Below are 21298 nucleotides of genomic sequence, written 5' to 3' on the forward strand. Positions count from 1 at the left end.
TTGCGCCAATGCACTCCAGCCTGGGCGACAGAGCGAGACTCCATCTCAAAAAACAAAACAAAACAAAAAACTGAGATACACTTTAAGTGTAAAGTATATGCTGGATTTTGAAGACTTCACACCAAAAAAAAAAAAAAAAAGTAAAATACTTCAATAATTTTAAAATACGGATTGTATGTTGAAATGGTAATATTTTGGACACACTGAGTTAAATAATATATATTATTACTACTAACTTTGCTTGTTTCTTTTACTTTTAAAATGTGGCTATAAAAGTTTAAAATTATTGGCTGGGTGCTGTGGCTCACGCCTGTAATCCCAGCACTTTGGGAGGCAGAGGTGGGTGGATCACCTGAGGTCAGGAATTTGAGACCAGCCCGGCCAACATGGCAAAACCCTGTCCCTACTAAAAATACAAAAAAGCAGCCAGGCGTGGTGGTGGGCTCCTGTAATCCCAGCTACTTGGGAGGCTGAGGCAGGAGAATTGCTTGAAACCAATTGGGAGGTGGAGGTTGCAGTGAGCTGAGATCGCACCACTGCACTCCAGCCTGGGCGACAAAAGTGAAACTGTCTCTAAAAGAAAACAAAAAGAAAGTTTAAAGTTACATGTGGCTTGTATTCTATTTTTATTGGAGACCGCTGAAGTAGTAAGTAGTTTGCTTGTTTGTTTGTTTGTTTGTTTGAGATGGAGTCTTGCTCTGTCTCCCAGGCTGGAGTACAGTGGTGCAATCTTGGCTCACTGCAACCTCCGCCTCCTGGGTTGAAGTGATTCTCCCGCCTCAGCTTCCTGAGTAGCTGGGATTACAGGCACCCACCACCACACCCAGCTAATTTTTATATTTTTAGTAGAGATGGGGTTTCACCATGTTGGCCAGGCTGGTCTTGAACTCCTTGCCTCAGGTGACCCACCTGCCTCAGCCACCAAAAGCACTGGGATTACAGACATGAGCCATGGCACCCGGCCTGAAGTAGTAAGTAGTTCCCACAGCAAGCCATCCTGTGTGATCTTATTCAATATTATTTTTCTTAATGAGTTTGGTGACAACAGATCACATGTGGTATTTGTCACTTGTACCAGGCTTAATAAATACTTAAGAAGAGAAGGTGTTAAGTAGGGTTGAGTGTGAGTTAGATTCTACTACCCCTCACTGTTTAGCTGAACCAGGCTTTTCTTACTGTACTTTAAGGAAAGGCCTCTCTTCCATTCTGGCGCTAAAAGCATCCAAGCTCTATCCAGATGGGGCTGCTTCTCTCTTTCTCCAGATGCATCAATTAATAATACTTTGATAACCCGAGCTTCCTCTCTGTGGGAGAACTCAGTATTCACCAGCTAATTAACTCTACAAAGAAAGCAGAGCTGCTGTCATCTCAAATGTTTCCACTTCTGCTTCCTGGGACAGCCAGGAGAGCAAAGCAAGAGATCACCCCTGTGGGCTGCGGGGACCTTGGGCTGGAGTTCCTGCATCTGTTTTTCTAGTTGAGAGGGACCTTCCTTGACAAACAAGAGTACTCCATCCTTCTGAAGAGAGGGATGACTTCGCTAAAAGCAGTGTTTAAGTAGTTTTTGCCACTGACCAGACCTTTTCTTTGTTAATAGTACCTAAGTGCACACACACACACACACACATTTGACTAGATGAGAACAACCTCTAAATGGATTAATTTATTTTGTTTTTTGCTTTTTTGTGTATTTTTTTTTTTTAACCATTTCACTTCATTTCTTGCAGAGTAGAATCATTATTTTTTAGCTGCCTTCAAAACCTCACTTCTCTTGTTTGGATGAATAATGGCACATTTTCTCCTAAGTCCAACTGCCTGCTGGACCCCTCCACTACCTCAGAGTCAATGTGTGCAAAACAAACTCCTCCACCTCCCCCACGTGATGCTTCCTCCTAAATCTGCAAATGGCACCAACTGTCCTCACAGTCACCAGGCTCAAATGTTGACCACGTTCCATTCAATTCCTCTCTCTCCCTTCCTCCCACATGCAAGCATTTGCCAGGTCAACCCATCATTTCACCTCTTGTCTTTATCCCCTCTTCTCTGACCTGCTGCCCTTTTCCTAGTTCAGACCTGCTTTGCATAGTTTTCAGATGATGGCCACAGCTTCTCACCTAGGCTGCTGTTTGGCTCTGTTTCTCCAAGGAGTTGCATCTGAGATTATCTTCCTGTGCAGGTGCTGATCAAGTCACTTCCTGGCCCACAATCTGCTTTGCCATGATCTACATGCTAAGGTCAGCCACCTCAAATCATTTTAGGCCAAGATAGATAGAAATAAATATTAACACAAAACAAGCAAACTCTGCTAGATAAAAATGTAGATGTCTTTTTTTTTTGTCTGTTTGTTTGTTTTTTTCAGATGGAGTCTTGCTCTGTCGCCAGGCTGGAGTGCAGTGGCACAATCTTGGCTCACTGTAACCTCCACCTCCTGGGCTCAAGCAATTCTCCTGCCTCAGCCTCCCAAGTAGCTGGGACTACAGGTGCCCACCACCACGCCCAGCTAATTTTTGTATTTTTAGTAGAGATGGAGTTTCGCCATGTTGGCCAGGATGGTCTCGATCTCTTGACCTCGTGATCTACCCCTTCGGTCTTCCAAAGTGCTGGGGTTATAGGCATGAGCCACCGTGCCCAGCCCCAAAATTTAGATGTCTTTTTCAGCATTCAAAGCCTCTGTTACTTGGCCACAGTAACCTTCCCACGCTCCTTTACAGACCTTGGTTCCAGTAGAACCAAACTGCTGAATGCTGTCAATATATAAATACATATTCTTACCCCAGTACGCTCATGCTCTTCCTTCCACTTGAGGTTCACCTTCCCATTTCTAAAAATACAGTTCTACAAACCTGTATTCGTTTGCCAGGGCTGCTGTAACCAAGTACTACAAGCTGGGTGACTTAAAACAACAGAAATACATTGTCTCGCAGTTCTGGAGGCGAGGAGTTCAAAATCAGTATGTTGATAGAGCCTTGCTCCCTCTGAAGGTGCTGGGGAAGGAGCTGTTCTAGGCCTCTCTCCTGGCTTCTAATGGTTCCTAGGCTTGTGGCAGCAGAACTCAAGTCTTCACATGGCATCTTCCCATGTATGTGTCTGTCTCCAAATTTCCTCCTGTAGGGAGAAAAAGGTATTTTCCTCACCCATTAACAACATTCATGGCTGAGACCACTATAACAAAAGACATATCAGCAAGAAAAATGCATATGTTTATTTAAGTTTTATGTGACATGGAAGACTTTAGAAATGAAAATCTAGCCGGGCGCGGTGGCTCACGCCTGTAATCCCAGCAGTTTGGGAGGCTGAGGCGGGCGGATCACGAGGTCACGGACTCGAGACCAGCCTGACCAACATTGTGAAACCCCGTCTCTACTAAAAATACAAAAATTAGCCGGGCGTGGTAATCCCAGCTACTCAGGAGGCTGAGGCAGGAGAATCGCTTGAACCTGGAAGGCAGAGTTTGCAGTAAGCAGAGATCGCACCGCTGCACTCCAGCCTGGGTGACAGAGTGAGACTCTGTCTCAATACATACATACATAAATAAATAAATAAATAAATAAATAAATAAATGAAGGCCTAAAGAACCAGGAAAACCTGTGCAGAAGTGTTATGGGAGGGCTGGGTGCAGTGGCTCACGCCTGTAATCCCAGCACTTTGGGACGTCAAGGCAGGTGGATCACCTGAGGTCAGAAGTTCGAGACCAACCTGGCCAACATGGCGAAACCCTGTATCTATTAAAAATACAAAAATTAGCTGGGTGTTGTGGTGGGCACCTGTAATCCCAGCTACTTGGGAGACAGAGGCAGGAGAATCACTTGAATCCAGGAGGTGGAGGTGAGCTGAGATTGCTCCACTGCACTCCAGCCTGGGCGACAAGAGCAAAACTCCATCTCAAAAAAAAAAAAAAGAAGTGTGATGGAAGGAGCAAAGGGAACCGTCTAATGACAATACACTGGGGGGAGCTAGAAGGCCTGTTTGTCCAGCTCCTTCTTGGTATCCCTGTGTGACTTTCCTTCCCACTAGGTATAAGACAGGAGAGCTGTCACATGAGCATCTCCAGGACAGAAGCGAGGGAGGTCAAAGAGTGACCTTCCTAGGTTTTATGGCCTGCTTCAGGGACAAATGGTGAGGGGAACGGTGAAAATGACCTTCCTGCTTCTGCTGTTTTCTCAAATGCCAAAGTGCCACAATTTCAGTAGCATGTCCTGAGTCCCATCACCCTTTTTACAAGGACACCACTTATGGAATTAGAGGCTTGCCTTACTCCAGTATGACTTCATCTTAACTAATTACATCTACAATAACCCTAATTGCAAATAAGGTCACATTCTGAGGTACTGGGGGTTAAGACTTAAAATACGCATTTTGGGGCAGGACACAGTTCAACTCATAACACCATCCTTTAGGTGAAGCCCAAACACCATCTCCTTCTGGAAACAACCTTGACCCTTTCCCCACCTCCTTACCCCAAGCTTGACATAAACTCTATCCCTCCTTGAATGCCTCTGGCCTTCAAGAAACTCTTACATCTTTATCATACGTGATGGCACAAAACACTGGCTTTGCATTTGAGTCAGGCATTGTGTTGGACGTGGCTCCAAGCTATTTTCTAAAGGGCTTCTCTTTCTCACACCCATGTCTCATCTCCCTTGGAGGATGGAGGACAAGAAGCATAAACACTTCAGTGAGAGCTCTTGTTGGCCCTGGGAACTGGCTGAATGTGTGTCTCTGCCATGACAGTTGTTCCCAGAACCAGAGGTAGAGTTCTGAAGACAGCTGTGAGGATTTCTTCACTTCCAACTGCTAGAGAGGCAGTACCTCCAACTGCTACCCCTGAAGTACTGATGTTCTCAGCTGTCCCCACCCCTCCACCCCAGCAACTTTCCCATGCAGAGCAGTTAATCCGCTATTTAAGATGCAGACCTAGCTTTCTTTTCACAGCTTGCTCAGCCACATTTTGCAGTTTTGATTAGGAAATAGCACTCCGTGTGCAAGAATTGGGTCGGGTTACACCATTTAATAAAGCTATCATGACTGATGTGAGCACTACTCACAAAAGGGAACAGGAGTCACACAGCTGTACTCTTTGTGGCATGAAACCATGCAGCTTGAACTTGGGTAAGGACCTTTCTGATGTCACCAGGTGAGGGATTAAGTCATAATTATGTAGATCTAAATTACCTTCCAGCAAACCCACTGGTGGTTCTTCATTAACATCACAGCAGGCTTTAATTCCAGCAGAAGACTGATCACCCTTCAGCTGCCCGACATCCAGCCTGAAGAATATGTTTGCAATTAAGCAGAGGTCTTGGTTGAAAAGAACATCAGGTGCTGTTTCTTGGCTTTGGTCTGAGACTTTGTTGGTATGTGTGAATCCTCCTTTTGTGACAGTGCTTGGGATGTGTGTGTGCCAGGTTCTACCCATTTGCCTTCATTGTCTCATGCTCACACATTGGAATCTGAGAATCCAGTAGTTATTAGGGACCTTGGATATCACTGATCATCTGAGTTATGATCAGAAGGCAGTACTGATCCAAGTCAGATTTCCAGGACCATTTATGACTGAGGTGGCCAGTTGATGCCACCATGAACATCTTGCAGGCCCCGGAAAACTCTTCATGCAATGGCCCAGAGCTATAACACCTTAGTGTCTATCCCTAGGGAGGCTGAAATAACCAGGAGAAGGGTCTTATGGATAAATGGGATTTTCTGGGAATTTGGGTGTTTCCCTCCCACATCAACTTGTGGGGGTAGATTTCCAGTCAATGTGTGGGAAGCCTTGGGATTGATTAGTTGATTTTTGTTTTGGGTCACTCAGAGGCTTGTCTCAGCAAGAATAGTCGATAAACCATTTTCTCTTCCGTTTTCCATTAGGGTGAACCAAAGAGAATGCCTCCCAAGTTAGGCAGGATAAAACAACTTTGCTTTAGGGAACTACAAAGCAGTCCCTGTGAATAATGAATGGTGAGATTTGCTTTTCTCCATTAGGGAGGGAGCTAGGCATTTCATACCCACCTTCTGGGAACTGCTGCCCACGAACTTTTTTTTTCTATCTGTAACAGGAATACTCTTAAGCTTACCTTAAATTGGGTAACGTTTAGCCCCTGACAAAATCATGGAGGAGATGACCAAGAGCTGGGAGAGACAGTCTGAGACAGTCGATCTCTAACCAGAATTAGATAACAGGATTAAAAAAAGAATATATTACCCAGTTCCACTCCAGATGTACTAAATCAACATCTCCAATGGTTGGGAGTTGAATTTTCTTCTTTGAACTTCCATAAGCTCAAATTTTAAATTTTAATTGTTGCTACTCTCCTAAGTCTTCCATGTGGTTTCTGATCTCTGTTTTTTAAAATTTGTATATTTTTAATGTGTATATATCATAATTCCATACTACTTCATATTTTTTCTGTAAAAAAAATGGTGGTGTAGGCCGGGCGCGGTGGCTCAAGCCTGTAATCCCAGCACTTTGGGAGGCCGAGACGGGTGGATCACGAGGGCAGGAGATCGAGACCATCCTGGCTAACACCGTGAAACCCCGTCTCTACTAAAAATACAAAAAACTAGCCGGGCGAGGTGGCAGGCGCCTATAGTCCCAGCTACTCGGGAGGCTGAGGCAGGAGAATGGCATAAACCTGGGAGGCAGAGCTTGCAGTGAGCTGAGATCTGGCCACTGCACTCCAGCCTGGGCGATAGAGCGAGACTCCGTCTCAAAAAAAAAAAAAAAAAAAAAAAAAAAAAAATGGTGGTGGTGGTGGATGTCAAGTTATAAGTCAACTTGAAAACAGAGTGGTGACGGTTAAGATTGAGTGTCAACTTGATTGGATTGAAGGATGCAAGGTATTGTTCCTGGTTGTGTCTGTGAGGGTGTTACAAAAGGAGATTAACATTTGAGTCAGTGGATGGGAGAGGCAGACCCACCCTCAGTCTGGGTGGGCACCATCTAATCAGCTGCCAGCGAGGCTAGAATAAAGCAGGCAGAAGGATGTGGGAGGACTTGATTTGCTGAGTCTTCCAGCCTACATCTTTCTCCCATGCTGAATGCTTCCTGCCCTTGAACATCAGACTCCAAATTCTTCAGCTTTTGGACTCTTGGACTTACACCAGTGGTTTGTCAGGGGTTCTTGGGCCTTTGGCCATGGTCTGAAGGCTGCACTGTTGGCTTCCTGACATCTGAGGTTTTGGGATGGACTCCCTTCCCTGCTCAGCTTGCAGATGGCCTATTGTGGGACTTACACCTTGTGATTGTATGAGTCAATACACCTTAATAAATTCCCCTTCATATATACACCTATATCCTATTAGTTCTGTCCCTTTAGAGAATCCTAACACAAGAGGTCTTCTAAAAAATCCTCTACCCAGTAGAGAAGAAAATCACATTCAACATTGTGATAAATGGCCCTCTATCTTGGATTGAAGTATTTAAGTGAAAAGCAGCACACCACTTTAAAATGTGACTTATTCCATTGTGGGCTAGTCTTTCTAAGTAAAGTTCATCCTTTTATTAAAACTCACCATGCTTTTGATTTGCACCTCTCTGATGATTAGTGATGTTGAACATTTTTTTCATATATTGTTGTATGTCTCCTTTTGAGAAGTGTCTGTTCATGTCTTTTGCCCACTTTTCAATGTTTTTGTTTGTTTGTTTGTTCAATTATTTAAGTTCCTTACAGATTCTGGAAATTAGACCTTTGTTGGACGCACAGTTTGCAAATATTTTCTCCCATTCTGTGGGTTGCCTGTTCACTCTGTTGATAGTTTCTTTTGCTATGAGGAAACTCTTTAATTAGGTCACACTTGTCACTTTTTGTTTTTATTGGAATTGCTTTTGAAGACTTAGTCATAAATTATTTCCCAGAGTCCATGTCCAAAATGGTGTTTCCTAGGTTTTCTTCTAAGATTCTTAAAGTTTAGGGTCTTACATTTACTTTAATGCCTCTTGGGTTATTTTTTTATAAGGTGAAATGTGGGGGTCCAGTTTCATTTCTCTACATATGGCTATCGAGTTATCCCAGCAAGATTTATTGAATAGGAAGTCTTTTCCCCATTGCTTATTTTTGTCAACTTTGTAGAAGATTAGATGGCCACAGGTGTGCAGCTTTATTTCTGGGTTCTCTATTCTGTTTCATTGGTGTATGCGTTTGTTTTTGAGCCAGTATCATGTAGTTTTCATGACCATAGCCTTACAGTATGATTTGAAGTTGGGTAATGTGATGCCATTAGATGGCCGCAGGTGTGCAGCTTTATTTCTGGGTTCTCTATTCTGTTTCATTGGTGTATGCGTTTGTTTTTGAGCCAGTATCATGTAGTTTTCATGACCGTAGCCTAACAGTATGATTTGAAGTTGGGTAATGTGATGCTTCTGGCTTTGTTCTTTTTGCTTTAGATTGTTTTGGCTACTTGGGCTCTTTTATGGTTCCATACGAATTTTAGAAGAGTTTTTTCTAAATCTGTGAAAAATGAAGTTGGGAGTTAGATAGGAATAGCAGTGAGTCTGTAGATTGCTTTGGAAAGTATGACCATTTAAATAACATAGATCCTTCTAATCCATGAGCATGGAATATTTTCCCATTAGTTTGTGCCATCTATGATTTCTTTTTTGCAGTGTTTTGTAGTCCTCCTTGTAAAGATCTTCTATCTTCTTGGTTATATGTATTCCTAGGATTTTTTTTGTTGGCGTTTTGTTTTTGGTGTGGCTATCATAAATGGAATTGTGTTCTGATTTGGCTCTCAGCTTGAATATTGTTGTTGGTGTGTAGAAATTATGTAATTGATTTTTGTACATTGATTTTGTAGCCTGAAACTTTGCTGAAGTCATGTATTAGTTCCAGGAGCCTTTCAGTGGAGTGTTTAGGGTTTTCAAGGTATAGAATCCTATTATCCACAAAGAGAGATAGTTTAACTTTTTCTATTTGGATGCCTTTTATTTCTTTCTCTTGCTTGATTGCTGTGGCTTGGACTTCTAGTACTATCTTGAATAGGAGTAGTGAGAGTAGGCATCCTTGTCTTGTTCCCCTTCTCAAGAGAAATGGTTTTAGCTTTTGCCCATTCAGTATGATGTTTGCTGTAGGTTTGTCATAGATATGTTCCTTTGATGCCTAGTTTGTTGAGGATTTTAATTATGAATGGATGTTGGATTTTATTGAAAGTGTTTTCTGTATTTATTGAGATGATCATATGGTTTTTGTTATTAATTCTGTCTATGTGGTGAATCACATTTATTGATTTGCATTTAATGATTGGCATTTGAGGATTTTTGCATCTATATTCATCAAGGATCTCGGCCTATAGTTTTCCTTTTTTGTTGTGTCTTCGCCAGGTTTTGTTATCAAAACTGATGCTGGCTTCACAGAATGAGTTAGGGAGGAGTCTCTCCTCCTTGATTTTTTAAAACAGTGTCAGCAGAATTGGTACCAGCTCTTGTTTGTATGTCTGGTAGAATTTGCCTATGAATCCACCCAGTCTGGGACATTTTTTGGTTGGTAGTTTTTAAATTGCTGATTCAATTTCAGAACTCGATATGGGTCTGCTCAGTATTTCAATTTCTTCCTGATTCAGTTTTAGGAGATTGTGTGTTTCTAGGAATTTATCCATTTCCTTCAGATTTTCTAGTCTGTGTGTGTAGAGGTGTTCATAATAGTCTCTTAGGATCTTTTGTATTTCTGTGGAATCAGTTACAATGTCATCTTTGTCATTTCTGATTGTACTTATTTGGATCTTTTCTGTTAACCTAGCTAGCAGATTATTAATCTTGTTCATCCTTTCAAATAACCAACTTTTGGTTTTGTTGATTCTTTGTATGGATTTTTGGGACTCATTTTTTTTCAGTTATGCTCTGATTTTAGTTATTTCTTTTCTTCTGCTAGATCTGAGGTTCATTTGCTCTTATTTTTCTAGCTCCTCTGGGTGTGATGTTAGATTGCTAATTTGAGATCTTTATAACTTTTTGAGGTAGACATTCAGTGTTATAAACTTTCCTCTTAACACTGCTTTTGCTGCATGCCAGAGATTTTGATATGTCGCATCCCTGTTTTCATTTATTTCAAATAATTTTATTTCTGTCTTGATTTTGTTGTTTACCCAAAAGTCATCCAGGAGCAAGTCATTTAATTTCCATGTAATTATGTGGTTTTGAAGAATCTTCTTGGTATTGATTTCTATTTTTATTCCACTGTAGTCTGAGAGTATGGTTGGTATAATTTCGAGTTTTAAAAATTTATTGATACTTGCTTTATGAATGAGCATGTGATCAATCTTGGAGTATGTTCCATATATACATGAGAAAAATGTATATTCAGTGGTTGAGGAGTGGAGTATTCTGCATATATCTAATAGGTCCAATTGGTGAAGAGTTGAGTTTAAGTCCAGGATTTCTTTGTTAGTGTTTTGCATCGATGACCTGTCTAATGCAGTTAGTGGGTTGTTGAAGCCCCCCGCTATTATTGTGTGGCAGTCTAAAATCTTTTTGTAGATCTAGAAGTACTTGTTTCAATAATCTGGGTGCTTCAATGTTGGGTGCATATATATTTAGAATAATTAACTCTTCTTGTTGAATTGGATTATCATTATGTAATGCCCTTCTTTGTCCTTTATTCCTGTTGTTGGTTTTAACTCTGTTTTATCTGTTATCAGAAGAGTGACCCCCTGCTTTTTGTTTTGTTTTGTTTTCCATTTGCATGGCAGATCTTTCCCCAGTCCTTTACTTTGAGCCTTTGGGCACCATTATGTGTGAGATGGGTCTCTTAAACACAGCACATGGAAGGAAGGGTCTTGTTTTTTTAATCCAACTTGCAACTCTGTGCCTTTTAAGTGGGGCATTTAGACCATTTACATTCAAGGCTAATATTTATGTGTGAGGTTTTGATCCTATGGTGAAGTTGTTAGCTTTTTGCTTTGTAATTTCTATTGTGTTTTTGCTCCATTGGGTCTGTAGTCTACGTACTTAAGTATGTATTTCTGGCAGTAGGTATCGTTCTTTGGTTTCCTTTTTTTTTTTTTGGAGATGGAGTCTCATTCTGTCACCCAGGCTAGAGTGCAGTGGCGCGATGTTGACTCACTGCAACGTCCACCTCCTGAGTTCAAGCAATTCTCCTGCCTCAGCCTCCCCAGTAGCTGGGATTACAGGCATGTACCACTACACCTGGCTAATATTTGTATTTTTAGTAGAGATGGGGTTTCACCATGTTGGCCAGGTGGTTTCAATGTATATACCTCCCTTCAGGATCTCTTGTAAGGCTAGTATAGTGGTAAAGAATTCCCTTAGCATCTTTGTGTCTGGAAAAGATTTTAGTTCTCCTTTGTTTATGAAGATTAGTTTGGTGGAATATGAAATTCTTGTTTGGAATTTCTTTTCTTTGAGAATGCTGAAAATAGGCCCCAAGTCTCTTCTGGCTTATAAGGTTTCTGCTGAGTAGATACAATTATTATGCAGTCCTTTAACTCTTTAGACATGATTTCCTTTAATTCTTTGAAAATATTCATATTGGATGATTAAAAGTATCTGTATAATAAGTACAGTATCTGGATTTCCTCAATTTCTATTGACTCATCTTTTCTTGTGTATGTCTTTTTCTGATTTCTCTGTGCATCTCATAAGTTTTTTTGTTAAAACTGGACTTTTTTTCTTTAAAATTTTAATTGAAATATGTCTTATAATATTGACCCTTTTAAAATGTACATATAATTCAGTGGATTTTAGTATATTCACAAGGTTCTGGAAGCATCACCACTAGTTCCAGAACACTTTCATCAACCCAAAAAGAAACCCCATACCTAGTAATTCAAAACTGGACATTTAAAATAATGTAATGTAGTAACTGTGGAAATCAGACCAAGTCACATAACCCTTATTCAAAATGCTTAAGAACAAAGGTGTTTCGGATTTTGGATTTATTTTGGATTTTGGATTATTTGCATATATACAATGAGATATATTGGGGATGGGACCCAAGTCTAAATAAGAAATTCATTTGTGTTTCATATACAGCTGAAGGAAACAAAAATATTCTTCTCTAAAGTACTGGGGATTTTAGTTAAGTCTTATAAAAGGTTTAAACACAGGGGCACACTCTGACCCTGCTCTCTGCCTTTCCCACTTAAAGATAGGCCCCTTTATAATGCTTGCTTATAAACTGAGAGACAGAAGTCAGAAACAGTGCTGCTAGATCATCTAGAGCAGATTTTACTCTTCTCATAAATTCACCTTTCCACATTTTCCTGCCTTTTAAAAGCCTTCTTTGTCTTGTCACTATATAAGATTTATGGGTCTTTGTGAAAATACTGTCAGAGGCATTGAACCAGAGCAACTCCATCTTGAATAAGGGCTGGGTAAAATGAGGCTGGGACCTACTGGGCTGCATTCCCAGATGATTAAGGCATTCTAAGTCACAAGATGAAATAGAAGTTCAGCACAAGATACAGGTCATAAAGACCTCGTTGATAAAATAGGTTGCAGTAAAGAAGCCAACTAAAACCTATCAAAACCAAGATGGCCATGAAGAGTGACCTTTGGTCATTCTCACTGCTACACTCTCAACAGTGCCATGACAGTTTACAAATTCCATGGCAATGACAGGAAGTTCCCCTATATGGTCTTTTAAAAGGGGAGGCATGAATAATCCAGCCTTGCTTAGCATATCATCAAGAAATAACCATAAAAATAGATAACCAGCAGCCCTTGTGGCTGCTCCGTCTATGGAGTAGCCATTCTTTTATTCCTCTACTTTCTTAACAAACTTGTTTTTGCTTTGCACTGTGGACTCGCCCTGAATTTTTTCTTGCCCAAGATCCAAGAACCCCCTCTTGAGGTCTATATCAGGACCACTTTCCTGTAACACCTTTCTGGCAACCACGAAGGGATGATACTGAAGAGACCCCTAATCCCAACTAAAAATCATCTGCTTGCACCAATTTTGGCTGACTTTGGGTAAGTAGGGTGCATATACCTGGTAAAGAATGGGATTGGGTTAGAGGCTCAACTTAGAGGAGTTAGAGTCTCTCCTAAGACAAAGTGGGTTAGAGGCCCCTCTCGGTAAAGTCCCTTTTGGCTAAGGATGGGTTTGGCACTATGGGATGCTAACTGCTGTTCTCTTTGGATTAATCTGCCTTGCACTCATTGCTGACGGCTGTGGGTGACAGGATTAGGCATGTACAGGATCATAGGACATGGGGAGTGTCTTCTTCCCTAAAAGGGAAAACCTAAGAGCTGATGAAACTGCTGGAAAAGATCCCTTCATGACCAACAAGCGGCTGCCTGAACGTTTGAGCAATGTGTGGATCTTTCTCTGGTCTCCCTGAGCTCTTCGCCTTCCCCACCCTGCCTCAGGCAATGCTTTCTTTCTCTTTCTCTCTCTCTTTCTATGCTAACCAGTTGAATTAATGGTAAGAATCGCATTTATCTCCTCTGTAAAGTTATGATTAATGGAAAAAGGATTTGAGAGACTAGTGTTAAGCTGTAGTAAATCTGGTGCGCTTTGTGTGTTTTTCTGTATTGTTCTGTCATAAGGAGGGGTACCTTAGGATAGAACATGGGCTTTTCAAAATGGCCCAACAAACTGGTCAGCTACAAACTTTGCTGCAGGTCCCTGAAAAAAACTGGATGAGGTTTCCTTCTTGTCTAGTATGTCCTTGGGAGCTTGACCTTGTAACCATGTGGCCATGCTTTCTCTTTTCATAATGGTGGCCTAGGTTCAGGGTCCAATTCCTGGTTTAGAGAATGAGTCCTTTATCTTCTGTCTGTCTGTGTATTTATATGTGTTGTGTGTGTGATTATATATGAAAGAGCTTTGATTAATTGGCTTAAAAATAAGTGCTTAAATCAAGTATTTTGTCAAAAAAGTAGACAGTGTAATGCCTTTTACTTCATGTGACTTTAGTAATCTTTGGAAAATAGAGACTTTTTTTAAATTATTGGTAAAATAAAAATATCTTCCAAAATGTAAACATCTGGTCTAAATTATACAGGTCAGATATTAAGTTTACTAAATGCTTTAAGGTCATAAACTGCTTCTTTGACTTTTAAAAATTGTTCAGTTTACCTACTTTGAAGCCCTAGATTCTAGATAAGGCCTGGAGACATGTGGAATTAGCCATACCCCATAGCTATGCAAAGAAGTTTATAAAGAAAAGAGACTTTATACAAGGAAGGTTCTTATATGGTAAATTCTTGTCCTAAACTAAAATAACTGGTTGTTTTAAAAAAGGGATGTTTAGGATAAGTCACAAAGTCAAAGCATGTCGTAGATAGTCTGTGTAGGTCACGAAATTCCCATAACAGGGAATTTATGCAAGAAATGTAAAATTTAAAGGTGATTAGGCCTCCTAAATGCTTCATAGAATACTACTGTGATGCTTAACTGTACAACTTGCCTGCTTTACAGCTAGGTAAGGCTTGGGACCTGTGAAGTTAGATGTTGAAAAGAGTCAGGACTTCTCTGCACTTCTGTCTGGGTCCTAGGCTCCACACTAGTACATAATTAAAATGGCTTACTAACCAGGCTTTTCACCAGACGTAAGAGTTGCTAAGAGTTAACAGTGTAACATGTATTTGAGACTAAAAAACAGTTTTATGTGCAAGGTGTGTAAAGAAAGTGAAATGTGTTTTTGGTAAAAGATTATAAGAAGTCATAGGAATGTGGATTTTTTATGCCTAAAGTGTTAAAGGATTGTTTTAAGTTAGATAAGGTAAAGCTGAAGATTTAAGCAAGGTGTGGAAGGTTTGTGAAAAATTAGTTGTAAAAGAGATTCTGTGTGTGAACATACTGGCTGAAGTTAAAGGGGTATCATTCAGTTTTTCCATAAATTGAACAGTGGAATAAAAGAACAACAAGTTTTCTTAAAGCAAAATCTGCTTATAATCTGCTCTTAATAAAAATTTGTAAAGGGTTATACAAGATTTATGAAAATCTTATCTTATGGTCAAATGGATTAAGATTGGACAGATTTATGTATAAGGTTTTATTAAGAATTGGGTTTAACAGTACACTAATGCAAAGGTAAAATTTGCCTTGTTTGGTATAGTAAAATCATACAAGAAGCACTGACAAATATAATAAAACTTATTGTAGGTTACTAATAATTATAATTGTTACATAAAATCATTGTATGCCACAGAGGCAACAAACTTCTTTTCAATCATGTTTTGGCTGTGGTTGTCCTAAAACATTTTGTCATCCACAAACAACTGTTGTCTTGTTTTAATCCTCTTCAAAAGGTGGTTTATAGTCAGCTATAGAACTCTAACAGGTGTTCTTAAATGCAGGTTTCTGATAACTTTGGAAATTATGACATTAGAATAGAAGAAACAACTTTCAGAATTCTCATGGAGAACTGAAATGTTCATGAATATCAAACAGAAGAGAAATTAACTGCATGGAGTAAACTAAAAGAAGTCTAAAGTAATCTTTTTAACTTTTTGCTTAAAACGTTGCTGATTCTTTGTTTTGTTTTTCAAAGTCAAGAAAACAAATTTTAAGCTATTTATGGCTTTTATCAATTAGGTAAAGTATACTCCTATGAACCTAATTTAGAGCATATTTGTTTCTCTCTACCTTGCTTCTCCAGAATTTGGAAACTACATGTGAATAATCTTAATTTATGGCAATATAGTTATTTGCATAAGTTATTTGCAATAAGAATCTGTTTTCTTTTGTAACAGGACACAATTGGAAAAACTGGTTATTTTACCAAGGCTTTGACTGGAATGGTGTGTTTTCCTTTAAGGAATTAAATTTGACTTATAGAGCCAATAAAAGTCCCTTGGGAAAACTGGCGTCATACCTTGTCTACACAGTCCCTGTGCAGGGTTCCTGACATGTCGTAAGTAAAGAATGTCACTTTCTATCAGGCCTAGGAGAGCTAAGTTATCTTGGAACCTCAGGAGGAGAGGAATTTATTCAACTTACAGGTATTTGAGGGTACAGACCCATGGCAGCTCTAAAAAAGTCTTATCTAAGATTCCTTTTATGGAACAGAGTTCCATCAATGGCAACTTAAAGAGAGCTTATGTGAAAAATAATTATTCTTGCTGCACTTTATACAAATAATCAGGCCAAGTAAAATAAAACAAATCAGTCTTACCATGATTTGTCTTAATAAAAATGGGAAACTGGAGAGAGAAAAATTATGTTTCAAGAACGATGGTACACTTGTTATTAAATTCTAGTCTCAGTAGTTGTTTATCAGTTTATTTCCTGTAATTAAGACTGATCCTGCTTATTCCTGTGAACCAACCAGTGATCTCTGGCTGCTGCTCAGAAGAAACAAGAGGCATGGGTAATGTAAAAATCTGGATCAATATTCTAATACTAGGCACATATTGAAATCATCTAGCAACCCCATATCAGCTTGGTTCCAACAGCTGCCCAGTTCATGGACAGCCTTCTAATTTAGTTTACTTGGGATAATTTTACTTATTTTGCCTTACTCTTGTGTAATATATTGCTATTGTACTCTTTGTATATGAATAAGGATGAGGTTACTCAATGTTTTCTTAAATTGAACACTTATTAATATTCCAGATATCACCTTTTGTTGGAACTCAAAAGTTATGAATAGCCCTCATCATACCAATGCTTTCTGATTGAGCTGTTCTCTACCCCAAATATAAGAGACTAATAGTTAGGCATGAACATCATTGCCCCTATTCTGCCTGAAGAAGTTACAGAAGATAGATCTTCATTCCTCTGCAAATCTTGAAATTAGGGTTGTCTTTTAAAAGTGGGGGTGGTGGGGAATGTCAGAGGTATTTGAGACAGACCAAATCAATCTCAAATAGGGGCTGGGTGAAATGAGGCTGAGACCTACTGGGATGCATTTCCAGATGGTTAAGGCATTCTAATCATAGGATGAAACAGGAGGTCAGCACAAGATACAGGTCATAAAGACCTTGTTGATAAAACAGTTTGCAGTAAGGAAGCCGGCTAAAATCCGACAAAACCAAGATGGCCATGAAGAGTGACTTCTGGTTGTCTTCACTGCTACACTCCCACCAGTGCCATGACAGTTTACAAATGCCATGGCAACAACAGGAAGTTTCCCTATAAGGTCTAAAAAGGGGAGGCATGAATAATCTACCCCTTGTTTAGCATATCATCAATAAATAACCATAAAAATGGGTAACTAGCAGTCCTTGTGACTGCGTTGTCTATGGAGTAGCCATTCTTTTATTCCTCTACTTTCTTAATAAACTTGCTTTTGCTTTGTACTGTGGACTCGCCCTGAACTTTCTCTTGCCCAAGATCCAAGAATCCTCTCTTGGAGTCTGGATCAGGACCCCTCTCTTGTTAACAATACTATTTAAGCAAGGCCCCAGAACCACTGCCTTGAGAGGGAAATACTTTTGAACTGAGGGCTTTCCCTGTGATGGTACAGCATGCATTACTAAACTTCTTCTTGTTTTTCTTCTGTTAACTTACTTTTGTTTTCAGGAGGGTGTCTCAATTAAGAACTTAGAAAGGAAAAGAAATTATGTTTGCTCCCCTACGTACTTTATGCACAGAGCCTGAAAGTAATTGTTTATAATACTTTGAATAATTTTGTGCATGAAACAAAGTTCTGACTGAGACCTGTCACGTGAGGTCAGCTGTGGAATTTTCTACTCATGGCATCCTGTCAGTGCTCAACTTTCAAATTTCAGAACATTTCAAATTTCAGATTTTTATATTATGGATGCTCAACCTGTACCCTCTGTATCCAGGGTTTGTTGTTGCTGTTTTGTTGTTTTTACTGTTTGCTTAGTAACTTTCCTGGACAAATTCTGTAAATAAGTATTTCCTATTATGATTGAAGTCCTACTCAGTTAACTTAGTGGTCGGCTAATAATTGAACAGAGGTTTTCTTAAGTTCTTTGAACTAATAAGTCTCTAGCCTTAGCCAAGGGGTACTGTTAGCTATGTGTTGGGGCACACTTTCAATGCTCTGGTATGACTTCCTGCTTGCAAGGTCAGTCAGAGGTGAGAAGTTAGGTTCCACTTAGGTCTTTCCTGAGCACACACAGCTCTGCCATGTGTATGGCCTTCCAGATCCCCTGTGATATGTTGGAGCTTTTCAAAGCCCCCTGTGAATATCCCCTTCCCAAGATCTTCCTTTTAAATGTTTTGCCAGGCTCCCATTTGCCCCAACTGGTATTGCAGCCTCAGGCAGCCACATGTTAAATCATTGCTATTGGTTGTTTTTGACAAATACCCTAGGGATAAGTTCTACTCCCCAGATCCCAAGCAATCAAATAATGACAATAACANGTCCTAAAACATTTTGTCATCCACAAAGAACTGTTGTCTTGTTTTAATCCTCTTCAAAAGGTGGTTTATAGTCAGCTATAGAACTCTAACAGGTGTTCTTAAATGCAGGTTTCTGATAACTTTGGAAATTATGACATTAGAATAGAAGAAACAACTTTCAGAATTCTCATGGAGAACTGAAATGTTCATGAATATCAAACAGAAGAGAAATTAACTGCATGGAGTAAACTAAAAGAAGTCTAAAGTAATCTTTTAACTTTTGCTTAAAACGTTGCTGATTCTTTGTTTTGTTTTCAAAGTCAAGAAAACAAATTTTAAGCTATTTATGGCTTTTATCAATTAGGTAAAGTATACTCCTATGAACCTAATTTAGAGCATATTTGTTTCTCTCTACCTTGCTTCTCCAGAATTTGGAAACTACATGTGAATAATCTTAATTTATGGCAATATAGTTATTTGCATAAGTTATTTGCAATAAGAATCTGTTTTCTTTTGTAACAGGACACAATTGGAAAACTGGTTATTTTACCAAGGCTTTGACTGGAATGGTGTGTTTTCCTTTAAGGAATTAAATTTGACTTATAGAGCCAATAAAAGTCCCTTGGGAAAACTGGCGTCATACCTTGTCTACACAGTCCCTGTGCAGGGTTCCTGACATGTCGTAAGTAAAGAATGTCACTTTCTATCAGGCCTAGGAGAGCTAAGTTATCTTGGAACCTCAGGAGGAGAGGAATTTATTCAACTTACAGGTATTTGAGGGTACAGACCCATGGCAGCTCTAAAAAAGTCTTATCTAAGATTCCTTTTATGGAACAGAGTTCCATCAATGGCAACTTAAAGAGAGCTTATGTGAAAATAATTATTCTTGCTGCACTTTATACAAATAATCAGGCCAAGTAAAATAAAACAAATCAGTCTTACCATGATTTGTCTTAATAAAATGGGAAACTGGAGAGAGAAAATTATGTTTCAAGAACGATGGTACACTTGTTATTAAATTCTAGTCTCAGTAGTTGTTTATCAGTTTATTTCCTGTAATTAAGACTGATCCTGCTTATTCCTGTGAACCAACCAGTGATCTCTGGCTGCTGCTCAGAAGAAACAAGAGGCATGGGTAATGTAAAATCTGGATCAATATTCTAATACTAGGCACATATTGAAATCATCTAGCAACCCCATATCAGCTTGGTTCCAACAGCTGCCCAGTTCATGGACAGCCTTCTAATTTAGTTTACTTGGGATAATTTTACTTATTTTGCCTTACTCTTGTGTAATATATTGCTATTGTACTCTTTGTATATGAATAAGGATGAGGTTACTCAATGTTTTCTTAAATTGAACACTTATTAATATTCCAGATATCACCTTTTGTTGGAACTCAAAAGTTATGAATAGCCCTCATCATACCAATGCTTTCTGATTGAGCTGTTCTCTACCCCAAATATAAGAGACTAATAGTTAGGCATGAACATCATTGCCCCTATTCTGCCTGAAGAAGTTACAGAAGATAGATCTTCATTCCTCTGCAAATCTTGAAATTAGGGTTGTCTTTTAAAAGTGGGGTGGTGGGGAATGTCAGAGGTATTTGAGACAGACCAAATCAATCTCAAATAGGGGCTGGGTGAAATGAAGCTGAGACCTACTGGGATGCATTTCCAGATGGTTAAGGCATTCTAATCATAGGATGAAACAGGAGGTCAGCACAAGATACAGGTCATAAAGACCTTGTTGATAAAACAGTTTGCAGTAAGGAAGCCGGCTAAAATCCGACAAAACCAAGATGGCCATGAAGAGTGACTTCTGGTTGTCTTCACTGCTACACTCCCACCAGTGCCATGACAGTTTACAAATGCCATGGCAACAACAGGAAGTTTCCCTATAAGGTCTAAAAGGGGAGGCATGAATAATCTACCCCTTGTTTAGCATATCATCAATAAATAACCATAAAATGGGTAACTAGCAGTCCTTGTGACTGCGTTGTCTATGGAGTAGCCATTCTTTTATTCCTCTACTTTCTTAATAAACTTGCTTTTGCTTTGTACTGTGGACTCGCCCTGAACTTTCTCTTGCCCAAGATCCAAGAATCCTCTCTTGGAGTCTGGATCAGGACCCCTCTCTTGTTAACAATACTATTTAAGCAAGGCCCCAGAACCACTGCCTTGAGAGGGAAATACTTTTGAACTGAGGGCTTTCCCTGTGATGGTACAGCATGCATTACTAAACTTCTTCTTGTTTTCTTCTGTTAACTTACTTTTGTTTTCAGGAGGGTGTCTCAATTAAGAACTTAGAAAGGAAAAGAAATTATGTTTGCTCCCCTACGTACTTTATGCACAGAGCCTGAAAGTAATTGTTTATAATACTTTGAATAATTTTGTGCATGAAACAAAGTTCTGACTGAGACCTGTCACGTGAGGTCAGCTGTGGAATTTTCTACTCATGGCATCCTGTCAGTGCTCAACTTTCAAATTTCAGAACATTTCAAATTTCAGATTTTATATTATGGATGCTCAACCTGTACCCTCTGTATCCAGGGTTTGTTGTTGCTGTTTTGTTGTTTTACTGTTTGCTTAGTAACTTTCCTGGACAAATTCTGTAAATAAGTATTTCCTATTATGATTGAAGTCCTACTCAGTTAACTTAGTGGTCGGCTAATAATTGAACAGAGGTTTTCTTAAGTTCTTTGAACTAATAAGTCTCTAGCCTTAGCCAAGGGGTACTGTTAGCTATGTGTTGGGGCACACTTTCAATGCTCTGGTATGACTTCCTGCTTGCAAGGTCAGTCAGAGGTGAGAAGTTAGGTTCCACTTAGGTCTTTCCTGAGCACACACAGCTCTGCCATGTGTATGGCCTTCCAGATCCCCTGTGATATGTTGGAGCTTTTCAAAGCCCCTGTGAATATCCCCTTCCCAAGATCTTCCTTTTAAATGTTTTGCCAGGCTCCCATTTGCCCCAACTGGTATTGCAGCCTCAGGCAGCCACATGTTAAATCATTGCTATTGGTTGTTTTTGACAAATACCCTAGGGATAAGTTCTACTCCCCAGATCCCAAGCAATCAAATAATGAC

At 39.6% G+C, this 21298-nt stretch overlaps 1 protein-coding gene across 1 annotated transcript in view; it reads right to left on the minus strand.

Moving 5' to 3' along the window:
- The window catches only part of LRGUK (leucine rich repeats and guanylate kinase domain containing), a 161121-nt gene extending 158750 nt beyond the window's left edge, over positions 1-2371 (minus strand). Inside the window, exon 1 of the mRNA XM_017852936.1 lies at positions 2115-2371. The gene's annotated coding sequence lies outside the window, so the exon portion shown is untranslated. The remainder of the gene's footprint in view (positions 1-2114) is intronic.
- Between the last annotated feature and the right edge of the window lie 18927 nt (positions 2372-21298).

The sequence above is a fragment of the Rhinopithecus bieti genome, unplaced genomic scaffold, assembly GCF_001698545.2.
Source record: "Rhinopithecus bieti isolate Rb0 unplaced genomic scaffold, ASM169854v2 scaffold_35569, whole genome shotgun sequence".
NCBI classification, from domain to species: domain Eukaryota; kingdom Metazoa; phylum Chordata; class Mammalia; order Primates; family Cercopithecidae; genus Rhinopithecus; species Rhinopithecus bieti.